We start from the raw sequence: 19,237 nt of genomic DNA on the forward strand, positions 1-19,237 counted from the left end.
TAAGTAATCCTTGATCATTTACTTCATAAACAATGTTGTTATATATTGGAGACAACAACAAGAAAAACCAATAGTCATTACATTTCCTTCTGATTACAACTACTCAAAATATAAAACCTACAAACTGAAATATAACTCTAACTGTCTTTAAAACTTTTGCACTATACACGGAAGCCTTGCTTCCAGAATGCTCAAAGAAACTACATTCAGAATCCTTCCTCGTGAGAAGAAGAGAAAAATTATACATTAAGAAAGAAGCCCTAAAAGAAAACCCTCAAGGAATATTGAAAGAATCACATGTCTTAATCTTGAAATCTACACATTTCGAATCTGCACTCTTCTCCATAAAAAAATGCCTTATTCTACACCTGCACCTTGCTGGAAATTTCAAAAATCAGAAAAAATGCTATCTTTGGGCACTTGTAAATTTTACCTTTAAGAACTTTTACCAAAGTTGCCACTTTTGGATCACTTCTAATCTCTATCAATAACATGTTTTTAAATTTTAGTCCCAAACCTGAAAAATTGCCCCTTTTATGAAAGTCAAAATCTGACTTTTACTGCATCTTCCCTTTGACCAAAAAGGTGCATTGTTACTTGCATTTTCTGCATATTTTCCCTTTGGGATAAAAAACAACTCACCTTAAGTGATAAAAGCTACACATGAGAGTAATAATCCCCTTTACAAATAAAACTATTGAACCCACATGTTCCCCAGGGTGAAAATATTACTCCTCATTTTGTATAAAATTATCAGTTGTACATGCCCTTGATTTGAGTGAAAAAATAATTGGGAGATATTATATCTTACTAAAATATTAAGTAAAACAATTCTCTGCATTATGGTTCGAGTAAATATAAACCCCTCCTAGGTGAAAGAAAGTATCTTACAATTATATATTATTCTGGTTGTAGCATATTTACCCTTTCATTTCAGTGTAACAATTCTATTGTGAGAGGAAAAACTTTCACTTTCAATATTATGGAATGTCACTATTTTACCTTCCATTCACTACCATAATCTTGTATTTCACCCTCCGAATTAGAGATTTAACTCCTTATAGGAAATATCATAGTACAAATCTCTTCTTTTCATTGGCAACGAAATAGTTTCCTCTTTTGCAACATACCTTTATTCTTTTGAGCAAACATTTTTTAAAAAAAAAAACTTACTCTTCCTATATGCCTTGTCCATACTTCCACATTTTGCCTACTAACCAAAACAAGCAACTTCATTTATTCTCCCAAGCATTAACCCTCAAATCATACAAACCATCCATTTTTTACATAGTTGCATCTGCACATAAAATATTCCCTCATTCTTGTGTAAAGTAAAATTTATTTTATTTTATTGTGGTTGAAGTCTCTATCATTTTCAATCATGAGAATTTTTGTCCTTCTTTACTTGGCAATTCAATTTTTCCACATAGGTTAGCCCCACGATTACTTGCTTCCCTTTCATGAGGCCTTAAATTGTTACCACAAACTCTTTAATACAAATTACCCTTTTGAAAGGGAGGGCGACATTGCATTCGGCCCACATAATCTCACCCCTTGGACAAACAATTCATACGTATCATTTCACCACATAGCCATAATAGATAGAAATCACTTTGATATGAGCCTCAGGCAAACTCTAATGCACCTTCATTGTCGATTTTCAGCTTGTGACATTCCATTTCCCACACACCATTGCCTAGGGGCGTGATGCATACACTACTATCATAGTTCATATCTAAACACTCAATACCTTATCCAAAAAACATGACCATCACTTATCTATGGATGGCGCCAACAACTCTCATACCTTTCCCATGGCTCCATTTTCTGCTATTTTCCTGAGCAAGCTACATGCCCAACGTTACGGCCATTTACACTTTGATGAATGGCTGCACCGTGTTTCAAGAATTTTGTTCCTCACAAGAAGCTGAAAAATGTGGTATTTGCACTATGCCCACCAGTCATATTTGCCTTGGAATCCTCATTTTTTTCCTTTAGTCTGAGACATAAATCATCAGAAACGGATCTTAACCTTGCAATCTAACAGGTACCCTCTCTCCAGCCTCGACCCACATATTTCACAATCCTGCCCTATTCATTGCTTCCATACTCTACATCGATTCTTTTTAATCATTGCAAGTTCACTCCCTCCTTGAGTAGTGACCTTGTTGGCTTGATGATGATTGTAATGAATGACTTCATATGTTGTCATTGATGGAACATGTATACACACACATATGTTCACATTGTCTACCGGTATTACTTCTAAAGTTACTTGTATTGCAACTAGTATTGGAATTTTAGTTTATGATGGTTTAGAGAGTGTCAAACCGATACATGAAGACAACTGGTATATGCAGGAAATGACTTGACACCAACCTGAAGATTCAGCGGAGACCATCAAAGAAGCAATGGAGGACAATCTGTTTACATGTTGACAATGGTTAACTCTAACCGGTATCGATGTTCCAACCAGTATTCATTGATTATGTGATGAGTTATCACTGGTCGTGATGAGTTTCCCCTAACCGACAAATTTTGGGGGTAATTTGTGATGAGTTATGTTTGATTGTCTAGATACACTACACCTAAAAAATTGTGATATGATTTCTAAGCCGACATGAAATCTAAATGTCTATATAATAACATTATGATGAACTATTTTGATGAGATGATTTGATGTGAAGATAGTAGTCTTAAGTTGTTGAAGGCATTGCAGAATATGTTGGTGATGCAGTTTTGAGTGCATAGAAGAGGATCTATTCAAGCAAGTTGTGCTACTTCTAGATCACACCACCTGTTATTTTCTAATCACTACAACAGTCAAATCCCCTAACCAGGTAAGCTCTAACAAGCTTCATTGTACAAATCCTTTAACAAGGTGATCCATTAGTTTGGATTCAGAAATCCTCTACCGAGGTTACTCCTAATAGGGTACTACCTTTAACAGGGTATAGCTCCTAGTAGAGCTTTGGGATCTTTAACAGGATTCACTCCTAGCATAGCACTTTTGTAGACCTTAACTGGTCAGTTACTTATTACTGCAAATAGTTAACTTGTGAGTCCCATCTCACCGTGGTTCTTCCCATTTGGGTTTTCCACGTATAAACACTTGTGTTATGGTGGATGTTTTACTTATTGTGGATGCTTTAATATCATTTTGGATTGCATGCATAGTGTTAAGTAAACTTGTTAAGTATCTCAACGGTTAGTATTTAAAGTAGTATTGTTTTTCATGTCATTGATTCACCCTCCCTGCCTCTCAGTGCTTTATAAGTCTATCAGACCTCTCCAATCTCGCATTCACTTTAATGCTTCTTAGAATCTCTTCTCATGTCCATTGTTTGAATCTACCCACACATTTTCATACATTCCTGCAATCATGGTGTCCCCTCTCCTACCAAATCAAGCCATCATTGAGGCTATAGCCACTGACCTTTATTCATTTGAACAATTGCATATCCTGATGGAAGTTAAGAAATTACTGCCTTTTGGAGAATATTGACACCCCTCCAATCCTTGTTCTTTGTCATTTTGTTATCCCTCTACATCGTTGGTGTACAATGAAGACCTTAATCCACAAGTTGGATGCTTCAATTTTAGTCAAAATATCATGTTCATCATGCTACTTTAACCATTTTCTTGTATTGCGTACATGGTTCGTGGTATACAGGCACCTTCACACATCTTCCTCAAACAAATAAAGAATGCGGAAAATAGTCAAATGGATCCATACAACATTTGGATTCGAATGATGTCTTCGACATTGCATCCTGGTTGCAGCCTGGTTATCATTGCAGACCCTAAATCTGGTGATAATCGCATTCATTTTCCATTTTGTGCCCTAGCTTTTACTTTTTCCACGCAGGCTTTTGCTTTTGTTTTGTCTTTGAGCTTATCCTGCAGCTCATCCTTGTTTTGGTAAATTGTTGTGTGGGACAAACAACTTCCCCCTTTGCACTGCATAAATCTTACCCCATTATATGGTTTAGCTTTGTCTTATCCCTGAGTGGGATAAGAAGTTCCCCATTTTGTTGTGTTCAACCTTTACCCCACATGGTGATTTGGGTAGTCTTCTTGACAACATGGGATAAGTATATCACTCCTTCCTTGGCTTCTTCCTTTATCCCGCATACTCTCCTCACTCTATCCTACTCTCACGCGGGATAAGGGGTTGTATTTTTAGCTATGTTTATCTTTTGTCCCGCATTGTTCCTTTAGCGGCCCCAGTCACTACGCGGGGTAAAACACATGAGACTTTTAAAGGCCCTTTAATACTTGCCTCCTCATGAAAACAAAACTTTCCCTGGGCCCACTGCACATTAGAAACTCATGTAATCTATTATTATTAAATCATTTAAAAGGCAACTTAATATATTCCATTCTTTCTTTTTTTGTTGCCTTAAAATGATTTAACCAATAAATCCCCTGTGCAAGATGATTTCGATTATTTTACATGCTCTTTTATCAAGATCACTCTAATAACAAGATTATTTAAACTAGAGTGATTTAAACAATATATATTTATCCCATTTGGCTTTTGTTCGGCCCCAGCATTAGTGGAATTTCTAGGGTGTTTGGCATATAACCTCCCACGTAAAAATTATTCAAATGACTTTTTATCTCCCCTTTCAAAAGATTCAATTATTTACTCCCCTTATGCATTTTAATTTAAATGTAATATTATTTAAACCAAAATGATTATAAATAACATATGTTTAAATTAAAAGATCTTAACTGGTCTCATTAAGTTGATCATTAGTCGAGCCCAAAGGTGGGCCTGGCTAGAAAAAAATCATTCTCAAACAACTGGCCATTGAAAATGATCTGTTACCCTGACCGAAGGTTCTCTGGATCTAAGAAAACTAAAGGTGCAATCATTAAACTCAACATTTTTGCAACCCTAATTTTTGTCTAAAACTCTTGAATAGCCTCCAGAATCAACCTTAAAAAACTAACCCAAACACCCGATTAAGGCTTGCAAGCTGGCACACTGGCATAATGTAATACAAAGAATCCAAGGCAATAGATGGATCTTCATTGCAACTTCTGAGGCAAAAGATATTAATCCTCAAAATTTCCTACTCAGGCTTGTGCGAAACTCCACTTGTTAAATCAACCTGAGAGCCATTTAAAGCCCAATTTGAAAAAATATCAAACCTCTGCCTCATGAGTTGCCACTTGGTATGCTGGCACATCTGAATACACTGAATAGGTGTGATAGAGGGTTTGACATGATTAGGTCACATGTGCAAAATATGATCTCCCAACTTGCCTCCTCTGAAAACACTGAACATGCTAATTATGAACCTTGAAAAAGTTTGTTTGGAATGGGTCTTGAAAATTGATCAAATGATGAGTTGGGGGGCTACAAACTGGGGATCTGGTTATAATTTTGTAGGGAATCATAAAGTACAACCACTTTTATGTGAAATTCAATTAGGTGTGAAATAAAAATTCATGAAGAGGGTACCAAACTGCTATTTGACACAGTTCAGTTTGCAAAACTGAACTTTTTGGAAACGGAATCAACTTTGAAAACCTAGCAGATGGATTCATGGGGATATGCCACTTAGCATGGGGCTTCAAAAAATATTAGAGAATCATGGAAAAATATTTGTTTGTCTTGATGATTAACTAGTACAAAGATGCAACTCCTCAAAGTGGGCTTACTCAAAAAAAGTGCAATATGTGAAAACAACAACCTCAACTTTAGGATCTCCAAAAGAGACTTCACAAACTCATCAAAATTGATCCAAGGAAGTTGGAAACAGACATAAGGCATCTCTTTAAGGTGCGTAACACTTCCCCAATAGTATTTTTTATGATACTTCATATGTGCAAAATTGTAAGCTCTTAAACTGAGCTACACAGGCTGATTTTACAGGGGCAAATCAGAGTGCATTTGAACAAAATTTTACATGGGCACTCAAAAATTAGGAAGAATTTTTTAGTCCCAAAAAGGTGGAGATTTCATTTTGAAAGCCTATATTGATGCAGATTGGGCTGAAAGCATTGATGAGCAAAAGATTACTAGCGGTGGTGCATTCTTTTTAGGTGACAGATTGGTTTCCTAGTTTAGTAAGAAACAAGATTTAGTTTCCTTATCTATTGTTGAAGTAGAGTATATTGCAACAACATCTTGTTGTACTCAAGTGATGTGGATGAGACATACTCTTAAGGATATCAAGGTAACATATGATGAAACGATTCCTATTTTGTGTGATAGTACAAGTGCAATAAACATTTCAAAGAATTCTATTATGCATTCAAGAAAAAAGAATATTTCAATCAGATATCATTATTTAAGGGATAAAGTAGTTGAGACTTGGAAGTTCAGTTGGAATACATTTATCCAAAGGAGCAGGTTGCAGATATTTTCACTAAGGCATTGGTGAAGGATTCGTTTGAGTTTCTTTGGGAGAAGCTTGGGATCATTGCCCCTCCTTCTAGCTAGGTTCATTATGGGGATGCATCTTTCCAGGGGGAGCTTTCATGCCTATTTCTTTACTTGGATTGATGTTGTGGCTGCTCTATGGGGAAGTAATGGTGTGCAGTGGTATGCAATGTTATTGTGCCCTTTGTCCTTGATGTCAAAGGGGGAGAGATTGAGTTATTGACTGAGAGAGTTTAAGAAAGATTGAGTTGTTAGTTCAAGGAGATTGAGCAATGTGTTTAGAGAGAGATTGTGCCAAAACGGGCAAAGTTTGAGAGATATTGAATAATCTTATTTTTCTTTGAGTTTTGGCTAAAGTGAAAGTTTTTTCAAGTGCTTATCAAGTGTTACCATCAATTAAAAAGGGGGAACTTGTTGGAAATATGAGTTGATGTGTTGTTGTTGTTGTCATTGGCGTCAAACTTGTCATTCCAGTTTGGTCCAGAATGAATGTGGTATAGAGTTATCTTGTTGTTTTGTTGGTGTAGTTGCTATGTTGAGCACCCTGGTCTTGTCATCAAATTTTGCAAACAAATCCTAAATAGCTTCATATTCTAGATTCTCTGACAAAAACTTAGAAGACCAAGGTGTTGAGCACTCTGGTCTTGCCAAATCAAAATCATATTTCAATTATAGATACACAGTCAGATTCCCTATCCATTTTTATGTTTATTACAATGTCTTTTTATTATCTATCAGTCATTTACAATAACTTAAGTGTTTACTTTCTTCATACCTTAGCCATAGTTCATTCACTTTCCATAGCAGCAAAGGAATAGAAACTCTAGAAGTGTCATTTGACTCTCTTTTATAAGAGATAGTCAAATACAATCACTCCTCTAGGTGATTTTGAATTCCAATGTTGGTATGAAAGTTAATATTGGTCTTATGTCTTACTCGGTTTCATTTTCATACTATACATTTTGGTGAGCCCAACTCTAATGCTTGCATTAATTCTAATTTATATTTTCAGATTTTATTTGTATGCACTTGAACATTATATTGGCAATCGCTTCTGAAACATATAGCTTATGCACTTTCATTAATTGCATTAGTTAGTTCATATATTTCCTTCATTGCCTAGACATTCAGTTTTTTGTCTTTCTTTGCATTGTAAATTTAAAAAAGGAAAAAGAAAGAAAAGGACATTTTTAAATCTTTTCATGTTTCCAAAACAAATTTTTTGGGGCGCTTCTGCAAACCCCATTCCATGCCCTCAATTCTAGGATAAAATTTTGACCTTTGGCCGACTTGTCTTTGCATTATGATAGTTTCTTAGATCTTCTTATGACCCTTCATCCCTCTCCTAAAGATCCTACCAAGGAAATTTTGAGGCAAGAAGATGATTTCAATACTAAGTTTTATAGATGCTCTCCCATCTAAAGATGAATTATTAATAAATAATGCTTGTTCCTCTCCCAAAATTGGCCCTACCCATGAGGACATCCTAGTTCAAGAAGACACTGTCAATATTTATTTCAAGGATCTTTCTCTTAAGGATGAATCTTTGAAGAGTGATTTTGATCCTTCTCTTAGAGTTCCCCCCCCCCCCATGCAGATCATTTGGCACTAGAGGATGATACATTATCTATCTATCCTAGTGACACTATACCTTCTTTCCATTTCAATAACCTGACCTCTAGGGATGAAGCACAATGACTAGTGTCAGTCGCTCTTCCAAAATTGATCCTACCTATGATGACATTTTGGTGTAAGAAGAGACAATCAACACTTCTTTTAATAGTCTCCTTCATAGGAATAATGTTGATCTTTCTCCTAAAACATACCTCCCTTGTAAGGATAATTTGAAAAAAGAGAATGTTCTTAGGCTACAAAGGTTCAACATCACTAACAATCCCCTCTATGAGGATTTCCCTTTCATTCAATTTGAAGTAAATCCTATTCATGAAGAAGTGTTTAACGTTGATAATCCTCTTCATTAACCACTTGATGATTTCAACTCCAATAGATCTATCTCACGTATTCCCAAACCATCTGTGATCAATATGATAGATGTGAATGGTTATGAAACTCCTAAAAAGCCTGTGGTGGTAGTACTCCTCAAACCTCTCAACCTATTAAAAAAATGGTTATTATGGTTAAAGGTGGTTATAATCATGATACTTTTTACACTCCCAATAAATTGGTCATTATTGTGCAAGGAAGTTATACCACTAAAAGTCCGTATGAATATGCCAAACAAATCACTCAAGAAAGTTACAATGTGTTTGCTCACACAGATAACACAAGAAAAAATGGCCAACCTGATCCTCCTCTAGTTATCCCAAATTCTCTTCCTATTTATCAACCAATGCTTTCTCCAGCACCTCATTTGTCACACCATCTTGGCAAGGAGTATGACCTCATTGAACAACTTAAAGCCACTCCTGTCAAGATATCTCTTTGGGATTTGAATAAAACTTCATCTACACATCATGAAATGTTACAAGATGCTTTAAACAACTTGGATGTCCCACTTGTAGTGACACCTAATAATATGACTACATTGATTGATTCTATGAAAGCACCTGAAGCTCAAATTGTGTTCTCTCGAGATGAATTACTTTCTAAGAAGATTCAAAATCAATACGATCATCTTATGATAGTTGTACTTATTAATGGTAACACTATAAGATGAACCTTAGTGGATAATGGATCTTCACTTAATGTTTGTAGAATTGATTTGTTGCATAATATTAATGTGGGTCTCTTTCTATTCATGTCTTCGACAATGTTGCTAGAGCATCCTTAGGTACTATAACCTTTCCTATTAAGATAGGACCTATTATTTTACCTATGCCTCTCCAAGTCATGCCTGATATTATTAATTATAATCTTCTTTTAGAATGACCTTGGATTCATTCTATGCAAGTTGTCCCTTATACACTTCATCATAAATTCAAATTTATTTATAACAATAAGATGTATACTTTGTATGTTGATACTAACTTACAAGATTGCTCGCAAACTTCATCTGATTCTAAATCTTCTTCATATTCTTTTAATTCTTCTACTACACGAGTTTAAATAGATACTCTTAGAAGAAAATAGGGTGTCCTTAGATTCTATACCTACCTTTATAGGAGAATATAAAGTTTCCCCAACAGATATTAAGACTAAAAAGGGTGATGATACGGTGGAACATAACAAACAATCAATTTTGCCTAAACAATAGTAACAATTTTGTGGTTGCTTCAAACAATTCTTCAAAATCTTCTATTAGTTCATATAATTATAACATTGAGACCTACGAGGCCTTTCCATCTCTTTCTAATATGGCATCCCTTTATGGTTTGGACTTTCACATTTTAGCTAAAAATGGATATAATGGCAATGGTTGTGGTGCAAGTGAACAAGGGATTAGAGTTCCTTTCGAAAATAACATAGGTGAAACCTCATTCAGACTTGGATATAATCCTTCAAAGAAAATAAAAGCATCTAAAAGGCCGTCTCTGAATGTGAATGCCATATTTAGTAGTGATGAATGTAATATGTTAGATGAAGCCCTTAATGAATTTATCTCAATTAGATCATCCTCTATATCTCTCAACACTCATCCCACTCATAAGAAAATTTTGATGATTGACAAGCCCCTTTATTAATCTTTCCAAGAGGTTAATAGGATTGACAATCCCATTTATGATGCTTTACCTTCTATTCATTCCAATACCCTTCCTTATAGAAATGAGGCCCTAATGAATTATACTCATTGTTGTCAAAAAAATTTGCACCCTTGATGACCCAAGAAACCTTGATCATCAACCTTGTGAAACATGGAATCAACCTCCCAAGTGTGGGACCTTGCTAAATGTGAGGTTGAATCTGCAGAGAAGGTTGACTTCCTCTTCAATCTTAGTGCAGGTGTTGGACCAACCCAATGCTGGTAAAACTAATCTATGCTCTGACAGGGAAAAGGAAGAGAGAGACAATGGTTGCATGAAAGAAGGGAAAAAAAAGGTTCGCACCTACTGAAATTTGATCTACCCCCACCTGTAACTACACAGAACATCGATAAAACTGCCCAAAAGATACACTAATTCTTATCTAACTCTAGCTTTCTAAGACTGAGTCAAGGTTGGAATTCTTAACAATGGCAGAGGAACAAACAATGTTCTCAGATGCCACTCTAAGAAGATTCAACACTATCACAGATGCTTAGAAAATAAGAAAAGATGCATTCATACAAACAAGTAAGAGAAATATACAAAAATTTGCATAAACTGAAACTAGGTAAGGCAAGCAAATTCTATTAATGCAGAGGCAAGGTATAATTACAGTCACATAAGTCATAGACTTTTGTAAGAGAAAAAAAGGAGAAGATCCTAAGAATAGGCTACAAAATTGCCTTTATAGTTCAGGCATAACTAAGATGGTTACAATCAAGAAATCCTAACCCTAACCAAGGTTAGGTTACAAAAATATCTAAGAGGGTAGAAGATCAGATTGACAGATCTAATAGCATGTTAGAACAGCCTCTAAAAGTCCTCTGTAGTATGGAAAAATGAAATCCACACAAATCAGGGAGAACTCTGCACATACGGCATGGGCTTGAGTACATTTGCAGAGCCAAAAACCTCCACATCACGTTGAAGAGGGCATGGTGGCATCAAAAAATCAGCCTGTAGGGTCTAATCAAGAGTAAAGAAGGTGATCCCTGATGGTTGGATGAGAATTTGACCAAGAATGAGACACTAACTGAGTAGGAAGAACATCTCGACCATCGAGGTGACAACAACTTGCTTGCAAAATTTGTAATGCTAATGGCTTAGAGGAAGTTCAAATGCTAGCCATCGGTTTGGAGATCTCACACGCAGATAGACGTGCGAGATCTCGCCATGAGAGCACCAGGGGGGGCAATGAAAGAAAAAGTCACAGCCGTCAGATTGGGCTTCAAGTGATCATCGACGGTCATGACTGTGCCACGAGGCAACTAGCCCCACTCCAAGAATTTTGGGGTAACATGGCCTTTCGGCCAAACAAAATTGCCCTTTGCACCAAGAGAAGTCTTGGCAAAAAGGCCTCTATATGAAAATTGGGCCCATCGGGCCCACATAGTCATCTTCCACTATTGACGTGGTTGTTGAGTCATCAAACTCATCATCCATCCTTCGACCCTCTTATCCCACATGGTCATCCTGGACCTCCACTTTCCCCTGCGGGATAACGAGGAAAGTCTTGCCCACTATCTTTTCTTATCTTGCATTGGCCATCTCTTGTGCTATTCTTCGGTGCAGGATAAGGAGGAAAGACATCTGCCCTTTGACCCTCTTATCCCGCATGGCCCTTAGCCTTGTATTCTTTTTAGTGCAAGATAAGGGGGGCCACATACTGCCTTTAGAATTGCTTACCCCAAACAACCTTGTGCCTTGGTCACTTCGCTTTGCGGGATAAGCAAAATGCTTATGGTTTTCTTACCCCGCACGACCCCCATCTGCTGAAGTTCTCCCCTATGGGATAACAAAAAGAAAACCTATGCCTTGTAACCACTTATCCCACATTATGTCGCCTTGTGCTTTCACTCGATCGCGAGATAAGAAGGGAATCCCCTCTGGCCCTTCAGGCCTTATCCCGCACGACCCTTTGATCGACCACTTTTGCCTCGTGGGATAACAAATGACCTTTCATGTTTCTCTCTTATCTCGTACGACCCTTTTCATCTCTTCTTTCACCTTGTGGGATAAAAAAAGGACTTACCGCTAGCCAAATAACACGTTGCGGTAAATAACTTGAGGCAATCAATAACACAAAGCGATCAATAACATTTTCTGTCGATACGAGATGGCAAATAACACAATGTGTTATTCACCTGAGATATTGGTGTTACTGCAAGGCACAGGTCGATAACATATTGTGTTATTGACACCCACATTGTGTTATGTGCTCTGAAAAATATAAGGAAGTAGTTAACTCTATTGAGTGTGATAACACAACATGTTATCACACTGAATTCTTGGATCCGATATTTGCAAGGGGTGGCATAAAAAATGCCAATATTTCCTAGCGACTTAGAGGGAGCCCTAATCCTGCTTAGGGCAAGACCAAAAGTCTTAGATATCCATTGGGCATAGAGTTAAAGGCCTGAAATAAAAGATAATCTCTGCCCCTGCAACTTGAATTATATCAAAATTTTCTGCCATACTGAAAAAGTAGACTGTGCACACACACTTCTTGGAAGAAAAATTGAAAATGAAATACAATATGTCGAAGCACTTGGAGGAAAAGAAATCTTACACTACCCTACTCTAACCAATCAATTTGAAGGTGCTAAACAAAGCCATTCATGGACTGGTTAAAATAGCTTCCCTCCCTAAACAGGGAAGGGTGATTTACATGGCTCTGAAACAAAATACAAAGTTGGAAAAGTGAAGGCGAAACCATAAATAGTTGCAAGAAACCCTACAACCTAGAAACCAAAATACATACCCCAATCTATTGATTAGAGACATTGTTGATCTAAGATACACTTGTGATCTAGGTATGTGACTTTGCAACTTCCTGCTTGGCCCCAATCAAAGAGAGAAATCTAATTGGGCAGCCCCTTGATCTGACAAAGGTTGACATCTCCCTACTGGGATGCTCTTGCTCAACCATCACCTCCACCAAAATCTGCTCATGTAGATCAAAAGACGATTGCAAGTTATCTCCCTGATTTTCAAAGATCTAAAATTCTTCTTCTGTTTTCTCTTGGACTTGCACAAAAGTTGGTAGCAAGGTAGGCACCTCAATTATTTACTCTACATATTGCTCAACAACCATTTCACTGTGAGGGGATAGTTTGGGGTCAAAATCAGAACAAAACTCCTCCAAGTCATCCCAAAATGAGTCTTCTTGTGGCTCTTCCTCGCTCTTAAAACATAGGGGATTGACTTGGGCTTTGTTGCAGCTCTCCTGAGGGATGAAGAAAATGGGAGTGGGAGTAGAATTGATTTCTCTCAATATCCCACAGTCACTAGAACTAACTTCTTCAAGTGTAGACCCCTTCTGTAGAGAATACACCACTGGCTCAGATGAAGGAAGAGCTTCTTCATCTTCAATGAAGGAGGGAAGATGATCAATACTGATCAAAGCTTCCTCATTGCATTCTTCTTTCTTGGTGTCCAAATGTTGCAAGTTGTCCTCCTTTTGCTCCTCCAGCACCTCAGGCTCCACCATGGGATTCTCCTCATAAGAAGACCACCCATCAAAATTGGGAAGAAGATGGCCACCATCTTCCCTCCAGACAATAGGCCCACCCTTACAAAGACAGATCTCAATAGGGCTAGACCACTGAGGAGCCTGGAAAATAGGTTCCTACACATCCATAGCTGGAATTCCCATGAAACCTGGGGCATTGAAGTTAGAGATCTCTTGGATAGGCTCAGTGTAAGAGTGGATTTGCTCAAGGACAGGCTCCTCAAAATATCTAGGAGGGATCCCCTGTTTGAAACTTTGAAATCTTCTTTTAGGGGGAATACGAGTAGAGGCCTCTTCTTGCATGATTATGACCTCTAGGGCTGCCAACTGCTTGATTTCTTCCTCTTGCCTTGCAGAAGCAAGCTACTCTACAAGAAAGGCCTCGTGTTGTTGTTGAACCTCCAACTCTTGTTGCTGATGTAGTTGAGCATGATAAGCAAGCTCCTCTTTTTGTTGTTATTGGTAAAAGGCCTCTTGTTGTTGCTACTTATCTCTGTTAGAATGCACTAATACCGGCAGTAAATTGAGAGGGGGGAGGCTGAATTAGTTTACTCACAATAATAGAAATGAATTCAATTATAAACCTTATATCGAAGAACAACACAATGAAAGATATATCATGAAAGCACAACACACATAACACCAATATTTTGACATAGAAAACCCAGAAAGGGAAAAACCACAGTGGGAAACCCTACCCACAATCAAATGAATACTCTGCAGTAGTATTGTGAATAATTACAATGGGCTATACACATGCAGAAAGGCCAACAGCCTAGAGCGCACTTCTCATGACAAAGGGAAGTCTCACTGACCTACATAAACATCGGACTACAATCCTGAAAGCAATGAACTGTGAAAGTAGCATCTATTAATACCTGATATAGTTTTGATTAAGCATTGATGTCTACTTTGCAATAAAAAACCTTTCCAACCTTCACTGGAATGATATGACACTATTCACACATAATCCTTTCTCTGATAATCCAGACTTAACCAACCATAACCATCGCATACCAAATTTCATGAATAAGTCACCTATAAATACAGATCATCAACCTTATTGACAAGGTTAGTTAAACCCTAAACCCATAATTACAAAAATTATATCACATGATACCACCAGACCAATATTATGATTTACATTACATCGCATGGACCTAAATCAACTTACCAAACAATTATATGTTGGCATTGTGTTATCATTGATGTCAACCGGTATGGGATAACTACTAGTAGAAGAGATGTTTGTGCAACACTGTCATGTAGGAGTACAAGATGGTATCACCTTGTGTTGCAAAAAAATGGTAAGGTAAAGAAGAGAATGTCATTCACAACAATAACCATAGGTGTCACTGGTACACAAGTTAGTGCCTAACTTGTGTGGATGAAATGGTAAGGTTACCGGTACCGGTACAATGTATCACTAGTAAGGAGAGTATGTCAACTGTTAAGTGAAGTGTTGACAATGAGCAGGATGCTTGGATGTTGTTTGTGATCAAGAGGCAGAATGTTACCTAAATCACATCAACACTGGAGGAAAAGAATGAATAGGTCACCGGTATGTTGTGTGGTTGTTGAACAACAGGACTCCCACTGGATGAAGATGTAGTCACCATGTGAAGAGATGATTGATAGTGAATGTGCCCACACCAGATCACATGTGCCTATTTGAAGATGTGTTGCACAAATAGGGAAGTCACATGAGTACGTTGCTGGATGCAGATAACAAGGTGTCACTCCACCGATAAGTGGAGATTATCTCCTATCATGCATAAGGTGCATTATAGTTTTGTGAGGTAAGGAAGAAGAGGTAAATGCAAGTGTTGGAAGGCTCACACCAGATCTACCGATGAATCAAAGGGATGCCTCAAGTACATGAAATCAAGGTTATGCATTGGACTAAAAGAGTAGGCATTTGGGATGCCAGTGAAGATAAAGAGTGATGGGTTTTTCATCTTCACAAATCAGCTGAGATGATATTCAGTTTGATGATGAAGGCGGCAAAGTGGAGTAGCTGAAAATAGAGAATGAAATCGGCATGTAGATGCCTTAGATGGAAATCACTGAAGGTTGATGACATAATGTCATCAGGATGGCTACCGGTAAGTATGAGAACTAGTAAGGAAGCGAAGAGGCTAAGAGTTGTGACTCCACCTAATGAAGATGAGCATGCTTTTGATAGACATGGCTGGTGACCGGTTAAGGAGTTTCGTTGGTAGTTCAGCACAGAGTAGACATGAGGAGTTAACTGGTAAAGTGTAAGATATCGGTAGCAAAGAAGAACCGGTTGAGTGTTTGGTTGGTGATCTTGTCTAAACCAACACCAATCCAAGATGGTAGTTGGTTGACATGGATGCCATATGGTGTCAAGGTGGTAGACTAGCATACAACGGTAGATGGAATATGCATTGATGAGGTAGTTGCCGAGTTAGTCGACATTAATGGTAGATCTCGTAAATCATAGGATGTGTTGCAGATCCATTACAGAGGTTTGTGGCTCAATGTTTGGAGGACAATAGAGAGACAGCTCAAAGTGATTGAGGAGATCAATGCAGATGAAGTAAACTACAAGACCAATCTTGGTGATTGACCAAGAAATCAGCCGACTGGGTTAAAAGCATATTGCCAAAGATAGAAGGCATGATCAAGAAGGCACGACAATGGCGGTGATGAGCAAACAACTGTCTGAGTGATTAGATCAGATAAGATCTGATTGGATTTGGTTTTCCTCGAGGTTGATGAGGAAACCCTAACCACCCATGTTTTTGAATTGGCTTTTGGTGGGAAAAACAGGTTATAAATAAGGAAGCCAAAATCATTGAAGGGTGCTACTGAATAAAGGAAGATAGGACTTCTGCGAAGTGATTGAGTGTTGCATGTGAGAGCAGATCAATCAAGTGCTCATCAAGGAGATAGAGAAGAGACTAAGTGTAAGGGAGAACTAGGTTGAAGAGTTCAACCAGTAGAAGTGCAAAACCGGTAGTGTTTATATCAACAGAGAAGAAGAAAAGGTAACTCTAGAGAAGGTAGGCATAGAACCGGTTGAGAGTAGTATCAGTGGAGAGAAGGATAGCAGCTGAAGGAAGTGAGAACCGATAGAGAGAGAGGTGAACCGGTAAAGAAGCAGCAACAAAGAGAGAGGTGTACTGGTGTAGCAAAGAAGGTGTCTCATTGACAGAGTGAGGTATATGAAATGGTTACAAGATTCACTTGTAACAGTATGATTAATTTTGTATGTGAAATTATCTTTGAGATCACTGAGTTGTAGCTCGGTGCAAGGGTTGTATCTCCTTTGGTTTATAGCCCATAAAAAAGTTAAGGGTTGGTGCTCCTTGGGTTGGTGCCCTAAATCAGGGGTTGTAGCTCCTTGGGTTGGTGCCCTAAACATTGTAGCATGGATTCATTGTGAGGTTGGATTGGACTAGTATACTCCAGCAGCATTGCTCACCAAGGTTTTTCCCATCTTGGGTTTTCTTTGTACATACTGGTGTTATGATATCCCTTTGTGTGAATGCATTTGTGTTTTGTCTCCTCACTAACCGATAAGTCTACATTTAGCTAGATTTGTTAATCGGTGTACTTTCATAGGGATAGTTAAAGGGAAAAGTTTGAGAACCACAAATTCACACCCCCCCTCTCAGTGGTGCATTGTGTCTAACAATTGATATCAGAGCATAGGTACCCTGTTTATCAAGCTTTCTTTAGCTTGGGTAGATTTTGGCTTAAGGACACAATGGTCTATTAGGTGTCGATCCCTACTGCAGTTTTTGATGGTTCAAACTATTCTATTTGGAGTTGTAGAATGGAAGTCTACTTATCCTCTCTAGGATTTGATGTATGGATGTTTGTTGTTAATGGTCTCCCTAGGAATGTATGTCCTCCCACTGGATCTAAAGAAGAAAGAAGATGCATGTGCAATGAAGAAGCCATGAAGGCTATACTCAGTGGGCTCATCGGTGATGTCTCCTCACAGGTGGATAAGTGTCGATCAGCAAAGAGTCTATGGGATAGAATAAAGAAGTTTTATGGAAATGAACCCTGCACCACTGGATCAGTTTGTGATAATGAGAAGAACAAGGCAGCACACACATGCACAAATGATAGAGGTAGATCAAATTATTGCAGTAGAAATGATGAAGAAGGAACTCATCTCTTCATGGCACAAGAATCTAAAGATGAGGTGCACACATCTGAAAATAATAAGGCAAATGGATCCCACTGATATGATGTGTTTGGAAGTGATGATGAAGAAGAAGGAGACAAGGCACATAGATCTAGCCATAAAGATCTATTTGATAATGAAGGTGAAGAAGAAGATGAAGCATAAGTTGATCTTGAAGGAGAGATTGTAAATGCACTTGAAAAACTCAGTAGAGTAAGAAAGGAATATAAGCTATTCAAGAATGTTGCTATAGTGGAGAAGAACCGATTAACTAAATCCCTTGAAGAATCTGAGAAATGCATCTTAGAGTTGAGGTCTCAAGAAGAAGGCACCAAGAAGTGTCGGTGTAATGATCTAGCATATGTGCTAGAAGTTAAAGATAAGGAATATCTGCAGTTGGTTGGAGAAATGGAGATTCTCCAAAGTTACCTTGAGAAATGTCAAGATGATCTCAAGGTAAGAATCTGGTTTGATGGCAGCAATGATGCCTTGGACAAGATGTTGAAGAAGCAAAAGCATGCCAAGGATACTGAAAGTTTAGGAAGCGGTGTCGGTGAATGCTCCACCAGCAAGAATGTCCCCCACAATGACATTATGTTTGTCTCCTCAAATGGAGAAAACAAGGGACATACCTTCTTAGATAAAAATGCTCCCCAGAAGAAGGTTGACCTAAATACAACTAGTGAAGACTTGCAAACAAGAATAAAGACCGGTGTTGCAAGAAGGAGGAACAATGCAGATCCCAAGGGAAAAGGGAAGATGGGAGAAGACACCTTCACTAGAAGCGGGAACATGAGAAGACAACAAAGAGGACCTCCTACTGGCAGAGATCAAAGGAATGCTACTGCCCACAGGACAAAGCAAGTGTGGGAGAAGAAGAGATCAGATGGAAGAGCTGCATAGAATGGACAACCAAGGATTAATTATCAAAGAAGAAGAAGAAATGGAGATGCTAAACTAGCAAGATCTCTCCATGCATTGTAGAATAAATTTATAAGTCATATGCCATTCTTTACCAGTTATTGCTTTGAATGTAATGCTTATGGCCATAGGGCAGGAGAATGTAGAAAGAGATCTAGAAAGAATAATCTAGCGTCTCATAGACAACATGCATATGAGAAAAATGTATCCAGGAGTAGATACATGCATACCCCCTCTCCTGGTTATGCTAGAAAGAATCCATTTGTTGTTCCTAATAATGCAAATGTTGTATGTTATAACTGCAATGGTTTTGGCCATAGAGAGTTTGAATGTAGGAGGAGGAACTTGCAGTCACATGGAGGTCGGTATAACAACTATGCTCTGCAGAAAGGTGGATACAGAGCATATGGAAGTCAGAGACTTGCATGGAACCAAAGGAGAAATATCCCTGCAGTAGCAAGAGGTCCACCAATTTCGGTTGCTAGTCACAGCAACATGACCAGAAGTAGACGGTCAGACCAATATGTCAAGAGATTCCCCAC

This window comes from Cryptomeria japonica, chromosome 9 (assembly GCF_030272615.1).
Source record: "Cryptomeria japonica chromosome 9, Sugi_1.0, whole genome shotgun sequence".
In the NCBI taxonomy this organism is placed as follows: domain Eukaryota; kingdom Viridiplantae; phylum Streptophyta; class Pinopsida; order Cupressales; family Cupressaceae; genus Cryptomeria; species Cryptomeria japonica.